Source organism: Gadus chalcogrammus, chromosome 15, assembly GCF_026213295.1.
Source record: "Gadus chalcogrammus isolate NIFS_2021 chromosome 15, NIFS_Gcha_1.0, whole genome shotgun sequence".
NCBI lineage: Eukaryota > Metazoa > Chordata > Actinopteri > Gadiformes > Gadidae > Gadus > Gadus chalcogrammus.
In genome coordinates, this window is record NC_079426.1 from 21,143,636 (window position 1) to 21,158,700 (window position 15,065).

At 40.2% G+C, this 15,065-nt stretch overlaps 1 long non-coding RNA gene across 1 annotated transcript; it reads left to right on the forward strand.

Moving 5' to 3' along the window:
* The first annotated feature begins 1,237 nt into the window (after positions 1-1,237).
* Positions 1,238-10,914, forward strand: LOC130404590 (uncharacterized). The gene is made up of 3 exons (XR_008904241.1): positions 1,238-1,275; positions 8,158-8,245; positions 9,528-10,914. It is a non-coding gene; the product is annotated as an uncharacterized LOC130404590 (long non-coding RNA).
* Positions 10,915-15,065: the final 4,151 nt, after the last annotated feature.

Sequence of the window (15,065 nt, forward strand, 5' to 3'; positions counted from 1 at the left end):
AGGATCGAATCAGAACGGAGGCCAGTGAGGAGCAGGAGCAGTTTCTGGAAGAGATCGGGAGATTTAACAATTGCTTCAGCCTGGTTGGGAACAGAGAGTCAGTTACTGAGAGCCAGGCACAAGCTGAGATCCTCCAGCTTCAGGGGGAAGTGGACTCCATACATAAAGGTAACGCACAACGAGGACCTAAGACACGGGTGGTATGCCGAGTGCTCTGCTGAAGCTTACAGTTGATCTGGTACTAGTCTTTATTTATGTTTTCCATTTAGATTACTCTGAACGACTCAATAACGGACACCACTCATTTCAATGCATGATAGCAAGCATAACTATACTAATGTGGAAATACGGTAATTCCCTTTGAACATATCCATAATGAAAAACATAACTTAAATCCAACTCTTGGGCTCGGGAGTTTTAAGTCTTAAAACTTGGCTTGTTTCTTAAAAACAAACAAAAACATAAAACAAATATGGCCATAATCCAGGCTTTGGAGGTGTAATGCAATAGAAATATAACGCATATTTTCATTTCAATGTGGTATTATATTACGCATATTAATTTCCTCCCCTATAGTAATCAGCCCAGTCACAGAAGACGAGAAAGAGCTTTGCTTTGGCAACTAACCCAAAGCTCTCTCATTATTTGCGACCTTCTAAGACTTTGCTGTTTGGTCTCCTGTTTACACTCAGAGATGGAGCTTGAGCACCAGAAGAACGGTCGCATAAACTCCCTGCTGGAGGAGAACAAAGCCCTCCTGGTTGAACTGAAAGACCTGGAAAACATTAACAAAGGTAAATGCAACATCTTCATTGTTCATGTCAAATCCACTCACTGCTTCTTCCCTTGGTGCCACAAGTCTCTGTAAACTGTTTAGTTAATTCTGTCAAAGTTATCTTTAGGAACTGAAAACTAGGCAAGAAAAGTGAGATAAGGCCAAGGCTAGATATAGACGTAAAGCTTGGAAGACAGAGAGAGAGAGAGAGAGAGAGAGAGAGAGAGAGAGAGAGAGAGAGAGAGAGAGAGAGAGAGAGAGAGAGAGAGAGAGAAAAAAACGTCAAAAAAAAATTGTATAATAGAAACCCAGAAAAAAGGTTTTCTGAAAAAAATGTCTTCCATGTGTTTCATTGTGGTAGTGGCTTTTCGTTTTGTCTTTGGGTGTTTTTTTGTAGACTTCGATCGGCAAATTACGGAGGCCAAGGGAGTGACAGAATCTCTTAGAGAAGAGAGTGTGAGAGTCAGTCTGAAACCCCAAACAGACAGCACCTGTATGAGGTGAGTTCTTTGAGTATAAAAACATTAGAAATATTTATACAGTATATCATTTTTTTGTATTATATTTTGAATATTTGTATATATATATATACAGTATATACTGTATATCAATATTTGCTGATGTGCGTGAGCATGGTGCTGATGTGCGCAGGCGCAGAGATGTCTGAGTGTCATCACCAAATAAAGCTCTGGTGCACTCCAACCCAAATGGCTTCATACAACATTATATAACAATATAACATAACAAGACATATCATGTGGGGCACACTATGAATGCGAGCCACATCTTTTATTTTGCACTAATACCGTTTTAAGTCTGAAGTTTATGTATGAATGCTTTGTAGGCGCCCAAAATATTTCTTTTCAATAATTTTTTTTTTTTATTCAATAAAAAAAGCATATTTTTGCATGGCTGATAGCAGAGCTGGTCCACTGCTGGATATATGAAGGTGAAACAGTCAGCATGAGGTCCGACAGAAAATAAAAGCAATACAAAAATTGAAAGAAATATGAATCTGAAGGTCCCCCAGTTCTTTCTCAAGTAGGTCTAGAGGTGTAGAGAACTAGGATGTCTTAATTTTCTGCAGCCACTACTTAGTGGAAACCATCACTAGTATGCACATTTCTTAATACAGGCATCTAAACTTCCAAATGAAGTTTGGATTTTGCTTGCCGCCTAGAGAGAAGCTATTGCTGTTTTATTAGTGAAGATAAATGGAGAAGGACTGTGGTGTTTTCTACCGGCAACGAAATCGTCACCATAAAGTGAGCGAATTGTAAAAGTCCATAAATGGGTTTATGGACTTTTGGTGCATTGATGGATTTAAGACCTCTCAGGACCAGGGACAGCGTACTTTGAGCACGTCCAGTGGGCACACGTTCAAAGTGTGCTAGCAGACATATTCATTTGCCGCACCTGGTGATCGTGAGATCATCCCCAAATCCTGACTCCTAGGAGGCTCAAGCAGAATATGGACTATGGAACAGGGTTGCATCTGAAACGGTTTACTATGTACAACATACTACAGCGGCATATATTTTGATATGTTACAAACCCAAAGAGTTATATTTATTTTTGGAAAAAAAAAAATATATATATATATATATATATATATTAGTGCTGTCAAGCGATTAAAATAAATAATCGCGTTTAATCACATTAATGCCATAGTTAACTCACGATTAATCGCGAGCAATCGCAAATCGCAAAAAAAAATCACAAATGTTTTTTTCTATGCTAAATATCCCTTGATTTCTTTGTCCCATTAATTTTTCTCATTTCATGCTCTTATCAACATGGAGAACTGCATCGGCTTGCCTTGTGCAATTTTTTTTTTATTGATAACAACATTGGCATATACTGATCAAAACAGGACGATACAAAAAAAATGCCTATAGTGCAATTAAACGATGAACATACAAACATACTGCCTTGAACATAGGCTACTGCTACTTTGTTTTGAGGCAGAAAAACAACAACTTTTATTTATTTTTTAAATAAAAGAATTGCGTTAATCGCGCGATAAAAAAATTAACGCCGTTAAAATTGGTTTGCGTTAACGCCGTTAATAACGCGTTTAACTGACAGCAGTAATATATATATATATATATATATATACATATACATACAGTGTTGGGGAATAACGGGATACATGTACCGTCGTTATGTATTCAGAATACAAATTAAAACTGTATTGCGTTACATTTGCAATTTAAATTGTTGGTATTTAGAATACAGTTACATTGTTGAAATTAATGGATTACATGACGATACTTCTTTTCACAAGTTTATTCGTGCTTTCACATCAACAGCATTTAGTGCGCACCTTGGATCGGTACGTTTGCGTTGGTGTAAATGCAACCACCTCACTTCGATGCGAACCAAATCAGCCGGCCGAGACCTCCCTGAACAGCTGGTCTCGGTTTGCTTCCAAAAGAACCCTGGTACGGTTTACTTGAGATGTGAAAGCGAACGCACCTTGGTCCGATACAGTTCTAAAAAGCATACGCCTCTTTGGAAGGTTGAAAATGAGTCGTGGCTCAACAATGTCTGTTGGGTATTGGGCAGACACCCACATAAATCGTTGTGGACTGGTCCACAACTGTATGAAACAAATCAATATCACAACGAGTGAATCCCGCTGGATATCCATGATTATTTACTTTCACAGACGCTTTCCCCCACCTGCCCCAGACCAGCAACACCTACATTTCATAATATAGTGCGCTTTCAGGGAGACTTGGGCCTAACACATTCAGCCAGTTTGAACAGAAGAACTCACCAAAATAGGCCTGCTTTGTAAGGATTTGATGCTGCATTCCTACATTTATAAAATGCAATTCAAAGTGCAAGTAATCCAAGTAGAATACAATACTCAGATTGAGTGATGTAACGGAATACATTGCATATTACTTTTCTGGGCATGTATTCTGTATTCTGTAACTGGATACATTTTAAAAGTATCCTTCCCAACACTGTTTATATAGTTTATTAAGTTGCCTGTACATTAGGGTTGATGTTATAGGGTTGAACAGGTTTTTTGTACCATTTAATAGTTTTGTTAAAGAAGTTATTCTCCTGTCAAAATGCATTATGGGTAATCCAAGCAACTGTAGTGTCCATAGTTCGTATTCCGCCAGTGATAGTACGCAATCTGGGTATTTTAAAGCTACAATTTGTAGGATGGAGCCCCTCCCAGTTTATTGTTCTTTCAAAACAAAAAATATCTACAACAGTATTGTGAAAACGAGTTTCCTCGACGCACAATGTTGTTGATAAAAACATATTTTTACTTAAAAACAATACCACAACAGTCGAGTCACTCGCCAAACTGAAGCCTCCCTCCAGTCTAGAACTCTTCTCCTCTTAAGGAGCACCAGAATGGGTGTTGCTCAAGTAGCCTATGAGCCACAGCTGCAGACTATTAAGGCTAACAGCCAGGAATATGTGCATCTTAAAACATGGTTGAACACAGTGAAGATGCCGTTCACATCTTCACAAGTATATTGTCCACTCTTAGTGGCTTTGCAACTGTGTGATGTGAACTAGAGCAGCTTGGCTAGCTGGGGGGAGGGAGAGTGGGATGGGTTTGGGGTGGTTGCTGTTACGATTCTTGTGAACAAATAGAGAGGTATGGGCTGGCCAGCATTTTTTTTTTTTCAGTTAGGATAGTGATAGGATGTGATTTTATTGATAACATTATTGAGTCACTATCGAACATCATTGACCAGAAATATGTCCAGGAATTTTTAAGCTATGAGTTTGTTGAAATGTTACACATTGCTTATGCTTAGTATTTTTGCATATTATGTGTAATAGGATTTTGGACATGCTACATACTGTACTCACCCAATATGCAGTATGCTAGTATGGAGATTTTGGTGTACCCGAATAATTTAGAATGTGTTCCTCTAACTCAGACCCACAACAACACTGCAATCAGTTGATAGCACCTTGGTGGGGTAGAACAAGTCAAGCCTGCATGCACTCCTAGTGAGGTGACTCTCACAAATTATTTACTATGCTGATGAACAAAGCCCATATTGGTGCAGTTATTGTGAAGATTACCATTATGTTGACGTGTCTGCCATTTTTTTTCCAGAGTCTTGGTAACTTTATTTCCGACAACCAAAAAGAGGTCTATATGTAACTTTTCCTTCAATTTTGCGTTTAACAATCAGGACATTTTCTCCTATCAGGACAGCTATTTGACCCTTTCATGAAATGAAAGGGTCTGAAATGAATGTAACTGTCACCAATTTGAGGTGTACAGCAAGAGTAAAACATATGCAAGTACTTTTTTATCGACTACATTGGGATGTCATCATTTATAACTGGCACAACAATCTGCAGTAAAATCAAAACATTCCATGACAATACTTATGCCCCCAGCGATTAAAAAAACAGAGAACTGATAAACTATGAATTGTAGCTGGGCGTGGGCACCAGAATGACCTGCAACTACACAGGCTGTAGCGCCTTTAGTTGGCCCAGTGGACAGTGTGTTGGTTATTTATGGCCAACGCTGGCCTTTTCCGTTGTCAGCAGTCCAATACACACGTGAAAAACTGCTCAGAAAGCTTCCGGCAGGAGTGGAGGTCTCGCAGTGTAAATAATGGGTCATTAAGGCCTTTTGTCTAATTAAGGGTCTGATCTGTTGCCTGTTTGATTCATATGGTGTCCCAGCTAGAAACAAATCTGGAAAGGAAGCCTAATGTGATTGAAGCAAGGGGGAAGTATGTTAGGGGAAATAAGTGCAGAGCAGCATATAATGTATAGGTCACAGGATGCTAACGTATCTATTTCTCTACGGTCGATTTTTATCCAAGAAGAGGTGTGTGCTTGAATACATGAATCATGTTGATGAATAATCCAAACATGTTTTGTCTTTCAGGCCAATAATGAGGAATAATGATTGCATACAAGTTACATTTTCTCAAATAAACATGACTTTCTGAAGGAATTTGTACAATATTGTACGGCAATCATGCACCAGCGAAAAACTGAACAAGCTAGATGTTGACACAAGACTGACATGTCTAGGGATGTCTAGAGAGAGTGTAGGCTGTTTGCATTCTGAAACAGGGGTTAAAGTCTACAGATCCATGAGATATGTAGATCCATCTTAAGTGTCACGTCCATCTGCATCCAAGAAATGGCTGTGCTCCAGGCTGCTTAAAAATTCATGTTGGACTCATGTACAACATGCATTGCTAAGTTACTAGTTACCTGCTTTTGGACAAATAAATGTTCAGGTTAAATTACAGCTAAAGACACAGCTAATGTTAAGACAGATTTTTATAGTTTGTAAAAAAAGACATATTTACATTGAAATAATGACTAATTTGGCAATTTCATAATATATCAAATTAGTCAAGTAAATGGGATTGATGTTAATCAACGTTTATGCCAGTGTCCTTATTGAGTGCCATATCCCAATGTGCTTTTAGGCAAATGGAAAATAGACCTCTCAGCACATACAAAGGTCATTCACCAACAAAGACCATTAAGTATTGATGTGATTGATCATGATTTCCTCATGAAATACAGTGATGAGTGAAAAAGGGTTTAGGGTGGTAAGGAAAAGTGATCTTCATCAAACAACTTTACCATGTGTGTGTGTGTGTGGTTGTGTGTGTGTGTGTGTGTGCGTGTGCGTGTGTGTGTGTGTAGTTTGTTTGAAATGTTTAGTGTGATTGTGTGTGTAATTCACCAGTGGTTGAGCATCAGACCCTTTTTTGGCTGCTTGGACCTCAACAGCTAAGAGATTGGTCTTTATTTGATTAAAGGCAGATCAATACCGTTCCAGGAAGGAAGTAACGCATCTTCCTTGTGCTGATGCTTCCAATTCCGACAACACCTGGACCTGTATGTGCCCCCCTCCCCCACACCCAAAATGCCCAATAGCTGGTTGTGTGTTGCTTTTATTTAGATGATTACAATTATTACAAATATTACTGACCTGCATTGAACCAAGGTCACTTCCAATCCGAGAGTAGGACAACCAAAGCCCACTTTATTAAACTAATTTCTCAAAGATGTAAGACATCATTCAATTCCTGTCTGTGTATGGTTTCTTCTTTCATTGGCTGTCCGAGAGAGTAGAAGTCCTCAATTTTCCTCATAATCATCAAAATCATAATTCCATAATCATCATCATTTGATAATCAGTCCCATAATCCCATAGCAGGCATAATAAGCCCGTAGAAGGAATCTGTGTGCCTTGTTGCACAAATCTCCTACAATGCTTCCTGGCCGAATTAGCTTCAGGAAGGTGGCTGAGGAAAGCGGCTTGAAGAGGATGAGGGCGAAAGAGAGAGACTAAGAGAAAGAGACGTTCACTCTTATGATTACATGTCCTGGAATGAAGCCATCAGTCATGTCTTCAGTCACCACACTGTCCCTTTAGAAGCCATGTTTAAACTCCCATATTATTGATTGTGAGTAACTGAATACATCAAAGCGTTTGCGAGTGCCGGCCTCTAAAAAATAAATTGTTTAGTGGGCAAAACTTGATGATGGCTACCGCAATGGAAGACGAAGGTCCACTGTCATATCAGATTGCTATGTGTTATATAAATACTTTGTTCTTTGGGAATGCGGGCAGAGGATTAGCTTTGTGCATCTGCTTAGATGTAAATTTGTCACTTTCCCCAAATTAATGTGGGATTCAAATAAGGCTCTGAAATGAAAAAAAAGGTTCTGATTAATGCAAAGGATCAAACAAACAGACCAACCACTCATCCCACAATGTCACTAGAAACATTGACCAGTTATCTGTATCCACTGGTTAAAGTCAGAAAGTGTAAAATGAGCCCCTCAAGTTAGTTGATGGGATAAAAAAGTGTCTGTGTATCTTTGAGATGTAAACCACTTAGCATTGTTGTTTGGGCGGGAGTGTTGAGGAGGCATTGCGATCTAAGCATGTTTCAAATACGACATGATGACCTTCTTCCTTCCGACTAGCTGAACTTCAGCTGCAGAGTTGTCCATTTTTATGGTAGATATACAAATGATTAAATAGTGTTCTTTAACATGTGTTCTCATTTTGATGTTTGTTTACCAACTAGATGTATTCAAAGTTTGTATGTAGAAAAGCCGAAACAAGGATAGGGGTCGCAGATTAGCCGTTGCTAGAAGAACCTTACACGCAGCACCTGTGTTAGGTTTTCTTTTCAACCCGTTGTATTATTTCCGCAATGTCCTGACAAATAAGATAAAAAAACTGAACACTCGGTCTGTGATTCAGACTTAACTCCTCTGAGGCAATAAGCACGATTGCACCAGAGAGTTCAATGAGGCTAGCAATTGTGTTTGGCAAAGCAAATATTGGTCAGGAAAGTAAAGAAAATGTCAGTGTGGTGTGTGAATTTGTTACCCAGGTTAAAGAAGGAGCAGGAGCTGCTGAAAGAAGGGGACTTGGAGCTTGTGCGCAAGGCCCTCAGTTTAGAGATACGCTTTCTACAATCTGTGAGTACCGCACTCTGCGTAGCCATTATGTAAACAGCATGCACGTTGTTATTACTTGTGTGTTTTAATCTTGTGTTCTGAGGGGCAAGTAAGATTTGAGATGGTTAGGAATATAAGAGACCAAGAATTTGAAACTAAACCTTAAAACCATCCCTCTCTGCTCCCTCCCTCTTACCTTTCTCCTCCATTGACACGTGTTGGGTTTCACGCAACGTGATTGACAGTTGTTCAAGATTGATTCCTAAACAATGTGGGAATGTTTGTCAGAGATGGCCAGTGGCGCTCTAAAATATATTCTGCCTCATACATAGGGCAGGTGCAGTCAGCGCTAAACAGATATTGTCACGCTCTTATAGAGGACAGATGGCCATTTCAAACAAATAACACTCAAATAGTAGCGCTTTAATCTTACCTAGAACGCCTTTAACTGCCAAGTGAGAAAATAAACTGTGTGTGAGACCATAGACCAGGGGTGCCCAACCAGTCGATCGCGGTCTACCAGTAGATCGCCGACAGATCCCAAGTCGATCGCGAGGGGGTGAAGAAAAAAAAAAAAAAATTTTTTTTATTTTTTTTTTTTTAATAAAATTAAATTTGCGGGACATATACGTGCGGTAGCGCATGTGCTGTTAACAGCAGTTGAAAGCCGTCAACAGTAGGTACACACTCCTAAACGTTGGCATGGCTGAGGGGAAACAAGCTAAGACCTACCATTTTCACCCTGAGTGGGAGGAAGATTATTGATTATCGTTGAGAAGGTGCCGTGCGCAGAGGAATGAAACCCCCACTGAAGTCCGTAGGTTCACGATACACCCCCACCCCCCCCCCCCCCCCCCCCCCTCCCAATTGTTCTCTACCCCCCCCCCCCCCCCCCCCCCCCGCCAATTGTTTCTCCCCCCCCCCCACCCCCTCCCCCCCCCCCCCCCCCCCCCCCCCCCGTCAACAATTGTTCTCTACCCCCCCCCCCCCCCCCCCCCCCCCCGCCGTCAACAATTGTTTCTCCCCCCCCCCCCCCCGCTTGAAGGTAGGTTTGCTGGTAGATCTCGGGAGGTTGGCTACTTGAAAAGTAGATCTTGGGTCAAAAAAGGTTGGGCACCCCTGCCATAGACTGTGTAAATAGGTTTGAACGCATGCATGATCACTTAAGATACACAAGATAATAATAATTAGTCCTTAATTCTTCAGCTTTAGATGTGTACCATAACAATACCTAATATAATCTTGTACATAACAGTCATCAAACTAAATCCTGTCCTTTTCATGTGTGTGTTTTTTTTTTTAGAAATTAGACACCAGAATGCAAAGCCAGCCACATTAAGGGGAGCCACACATACAGGAACTCTTTGTGTTTTATAGATTCTTGGACAGTTTGTTTTTATGTTCCATTTTAATTCAAACTTTATTGAAACTATGCTTTAAAAATTACTGCACTGAGTTAAAGAAAAGGTCCCGCCTTCTCATATTCAAAGTAAACATTGAATATGAAATAGTTATACTGATACTCCTAATAGAATAATAACTCGCCAAGAATATTCAATTGTTTAATAATCTCATCTAGCTCTGGCAAATACTTTGTTACTGTTCACGGCTGGTTACAGGTCATTGACAGTGTTCTAACGCCACCTCCTGGTATCTCTCTGATGTTGCAATCCACCTTTTTTACCTTTAACACTAAGCAGCATAAGTGATCACTGGGAGAAGTAATTTACATAATTGATTATTAGAGTGCCTTCAGTTCCAAAGGGCAATTCTTTGGTAGGCCTACTTCTGGTAAAAATGACTGAATGTTAATAAATGGATCGAGAAGTCGATAGCTATTGAGGTTCTGCAATCCCATTTGATGTGGCCGCGACCCAACTATGGGATTGGTTGTAATAAACAACTAGCATTAAGCTAAGTCACCCATATGCAATCACAACATAATGCAAATACTGTACAACCCCTTGGCCTTTTGCATTATTACAGAGGCATCCATTAAATCTTCGATTATATATCTCATACACACACATGCACAAACTTAGTCTTTAGAACTTGTAGCCCGACTTTAGACATGTTGACACAAACATATACATCCATCTTAATGAATGTTTTTTTTATTAAAGATTCATTTTTGCATTTATACTTTATTATAGAGTGAGATAGACCGGAAGGTATGGGAGAGAGAGGGGAGGACATGGAGCAAAGGACCACGGTCAGGAATCAAACACAGGTCGCTGCGATCACGACTAGGCCTTAATTTTACTCGCTCAGAGTAATGGTGAGCCACCCATTCCATCTTAATTATTAACTGAAATCTTTCCGCAACATCTAAATCAGTCCCTGATTTATGTTAGTTACACTTGAGGGTACTATTCGTGACAGCTCCAGTTATCTGTTGTGCTCTCAGCTCGGTGATAAACTCCTGGATGACTTCTTCCGGACCCAAGTCTTTTGTTTTCAGGCAATTTTTCTGGCCCTTAAAATATGATGACGGTTTGGCAGAAATCTGAGAAGTTGACACTGGAGACCAACAGGCAAAGAGAAGGGAGTGTTACAAGGGACATGGGGGCAGTTGAAGTCCGGTCAGAAGGGTACATTTTTTCACTTTTTACACTGTGCAATAAGTAACCAAACAATGGTTTTGGTTGGTGTCTGGATCAATGCAATAACAAGTAATGCAAGATCGCAAATCAATAATACGTTCAAATGGAAATGTTCTACAATGGGAGGGTATTTTATGCAGAAGACACTCAAGGCAAATACATTTTAAACCTCAGCAAGAGATTTCAGCAATCAGCTTTGGCTCAGGGCTGATGATCAATAGATTTAATTAATTCTTACGATGGCAAACGGCAAGTATGTTTCCTCCGATGAACTGGGTCGTCCAGCTCCCCGCGGAGCACACTTCATACGGCCGTCCCCTCCGGAGGAAACTGAAATCATAACCCTGAGAGAAATGAATGTCACACCAGTCATTCTATAAATCTTTTTCAGACACAGATTTACATGCATTCTTCATCACATTATGAATAAAGAGCATGCATGATTTAAGGGTTCCTTTGACAGGCCTATTCACATTGGATGAGGTTCCAGTGATTCACCTCAGTTTGGGCCCTGATTTTGTTACCCTTACCCTTAACTAGAGCTTTACCATGCTTAAAAGCAAAAATAACCTCATATGCTCATATTAAAAAAGCTTTCTTTCAAATATATCATTATGTTTGTGAGGCTGGAGAAAGACCAGATTTCAGTTTACGAAAAATTATCTATGACTGCTTTGGCATATTAACAGTGAAATTACTATGTGGTTAAACTAACATGGTTTCTGATGAATCAGTAACAGTGGGCAAATTTTTTCTTGCCAGAGACATTTGTAAGTTTCTTTAACCTCATCCACACCTAACCCTGATTTTGCCACAACAATAAAAACATGCTGCTCATCCATTTTCAACCCAGACATAAACCTCCAATGAGTCCGGCTTTGCTTGGCTTGATTGCCTTAAAGGTTGGGTATGGAATACTCTTTTTTGGCCATTTTTGCAAAATTACCTTGAAATCCTTATCATAACCCACTTAGAGCCACTGGGTTAGAAGTACTGACATGAAAATTAAACGAGTCAATCATCTGTGGAACGGGCAGGGCTCGAAAAACTCCAGCCAATGATTGCCAGAACCACCGAATGGCATTGGACAGTGAGTACGTCAATCAAACGGTCGTACTGCACTCCCCCTCCCCCGCTCCCCGCACTTGACTCCCTTCGTGCACGTACTCAAAGCTCGTGACCCAGAGCAAGCTTCTGTTTGTTGTTGTCCTGCGTTAGCTACTGGAGCTAGCTAACTAGCTAAACCAGCACTAGAATACAACCCTAAACTCCAACCTAGCTAGGCTGGCTCGCTCTCGCGCATCTGTGTTCTCGCTCGTGCATGATTGCGCGTCCATGTACTTGGAATGGGAGGAGTCAGAGTCAAGGAGAGGGGGTAGGACCATTCGAGTTGTGTGTTTCAAAATCTGCTGGCGTTCGCAATCCCATACCCAACCTTTAAGCATTAAGGAATTTAATGTTCCTTATTATTATTATTTTAAGCCGATGAGCAATAACTAAGCAAAAGCATTGTCTGTACATCTTCGATCTTCGTCTTGGCTAATCGCATGCTCAGCCAGTAGCTACTGGAAGGGTTTGTGGCGAAACATCCTGTCTGCACACCAACCCTCTTAAACATAGTATACATTTGATCCACGTGCAGATACTATGTTTGTTTGTCAGATTAATGCTAATTTATGAATGTTGTGGTAGAAATTAACCTTACATTTTATGTTAAACTATGATTATTATTAGGCCTACATATCATATAGATACTTTAATAGTGGAAAATAGCTGATCACCTTTCCCCTTATGTGCCATGTGGCACCAGTGAGTGGGTCCAGTCTATTCCCATCTGATGTACTCTCTGAAGAAAATACTGACATTCCACACGTGTGCATCATCTCTGTTTGTATGAAGGATAATATATGTTTAAGGCACATTGGGACTCAGAAGACACAGGGGTATGCTGCCAATCAACACAGTATGCCTGATGGGAAATTCTATATTTGATGAAAGTCCAAATTTGTATTGTGTAAAATTCGGGGATATAAGGAGCTCTGGGATTCATTCGTAGTGTGTATTCGCGAAAATACCATTCAGCTTTGTTGTCTCTCGTTTGCGGGTGGCAATAAACTCTCCATCTATACTTGACCTGGACTCTCCGATTCCTCTTGCCTATAGCTAGTTGAAGTGAATTAGATAAGTCGTTATTAGAAATCCCAACACAATGTGTAATGCATTCAATTGAGAAAGAAAGCGATTGGCGTTTTTTCCTTAATTAATTGAGGTTATATATTTATGTTTATATTTAGTAATTATGTCGGAATGGGTTTTTTGTCCGAACAACCGCATAGTCCTGTAGTGTCTGCACAAAGTCACCAAACTAATTACAACACCATCAATATAACTTACAACAAGAGCATCTCCCAATGTCTCAAACAATAAATCGTTACTAAACTGAACTGTCAGGACACCTGAAAGCGAGCTCTCTGGTGAATACGCATTTTGAAGTGTCTCAAAGTCAATGCATAACGCTTCGATCTGTAAAATCCTTGTTGCACCTAGGAAATAGTTATTGTATGCCTTTCAGTTCTGTTTTTGTCTCGTGGGCCTATAGGGGCAGGCCTCGAGCCAATTCAAACTTTAGTTTGGTCTTTCAGTATTGAATATGTGCTTGTGATGCTACATTTTCGTAAGTTATATTTCAACCACACACACAGACAGAAGCTGTGTGGATATATAAGCGTGCCGGCAGAAACTCAGCAAGGGCAGAGGCTCACAAAGCTGACATTAAGAGGCTGCAGAGTACCTAAGTAATAGGCTCAGTACAGGAGCTCTCTACTTGGAGAAATCGATTCACGCCAGCATCACAATTCTTTGCTACTTAACATGTGTGGTCAAGTTGACTCAAACATCTTTAATGTTATCTTTGTGGTAGCAAATGAACGATAGGTACTACAGACTGTGGTATAGTCAAGTGGATTCCATTAGTCAATACACATCACCTACATTCTGTTCTGTTTGGTGTTAAGCCACCTAAAAGATAAAATCACACCCATCTTGTTAAATATTATTGCAATATTCACAGAATCACAGTAATTTCAGATTTGCAATGATACCCACTCCAAAATGGGATATCATATATCTGAAGGTCCCTGTTGATTCCAGTCCCTACTCTGGACCTTAGAATTGTTCTGACTTTCGTTATTATTAGTCATTATTTATTTTCTACACAGATCTAAGTACCCCTCTCATCCTGGGCCACTGTCAGCCAGGCAGCGCTAATTAAAATGAAGCCATTGATTGGCCAACGTTATAACCAAAAGCCGGCCAGATTCCCTCTGTCCATAACCCTGTGGGATGTAGCCTCAACCCCGGAGAAATCCTATTCATGAAAGCCCAGAAGTAGTCCAAAAAATTCCACACACGCTTTGTGAAAATATAATTGGCTGTTGAAACTGACACATCCACTTGAATATCAAAGGAATTCACTACAGCCACAGAAGGCCAAACTTTCACAGTTTTCTATACATCAAATAGCTTGGAATACAACCAGTGGGAAACAATAACCAACAGTGTAGCATGTGTATACAGTACACTAACTTAATGGATATACCGTAATCTTCATTGACTAAGATAGGTAGTACTTACATGGTTACACATCGGCTTGCAGTAGACTTTCTCCTCGATGTCAACACATACTACTCCTCCATTGCTGTGCACCTTTACTGATGGAGACCCGTTAGACAAATGACAACCTATAGGCAGGAAGATAGGAATCAGAAAATCAATCATTTAGGATAACACTCCTCGCTCAATGATTAAAAGCAGGGCCTTTCTCTCTGGTTTGTATGCTACCGTCAACTGGATGACTGGACTGCTTGAGCATTGTAGTCAGCATTGCCATGGAGTGCAGAATTTGAGCTCTATCCTCTGCACTCCATTTGGACAAGAGATAACGGTACAGGACTCGGCTGCAACCTGTTGGACAGAGGAGACACACCAACTAAGACTTTAGTGCTGTTTCTTGCCATGGCCATTTTGGTCTCTTCTATCTCATTAGAAGTTAACGGCATTCTCTAGACTAGAGAACACACTGCTGACGATCAATGATAATGATGCATTAATACTTACTCTGTCCTGGTGAAACATGTCTGTGGTACAATTTTCCTGTACATTTTGTAGTACAACAGTGCTGGCAAGCAATGCTGCGCACAGCCAAGCACACAGACACGTAGACACACACGACACAAAAA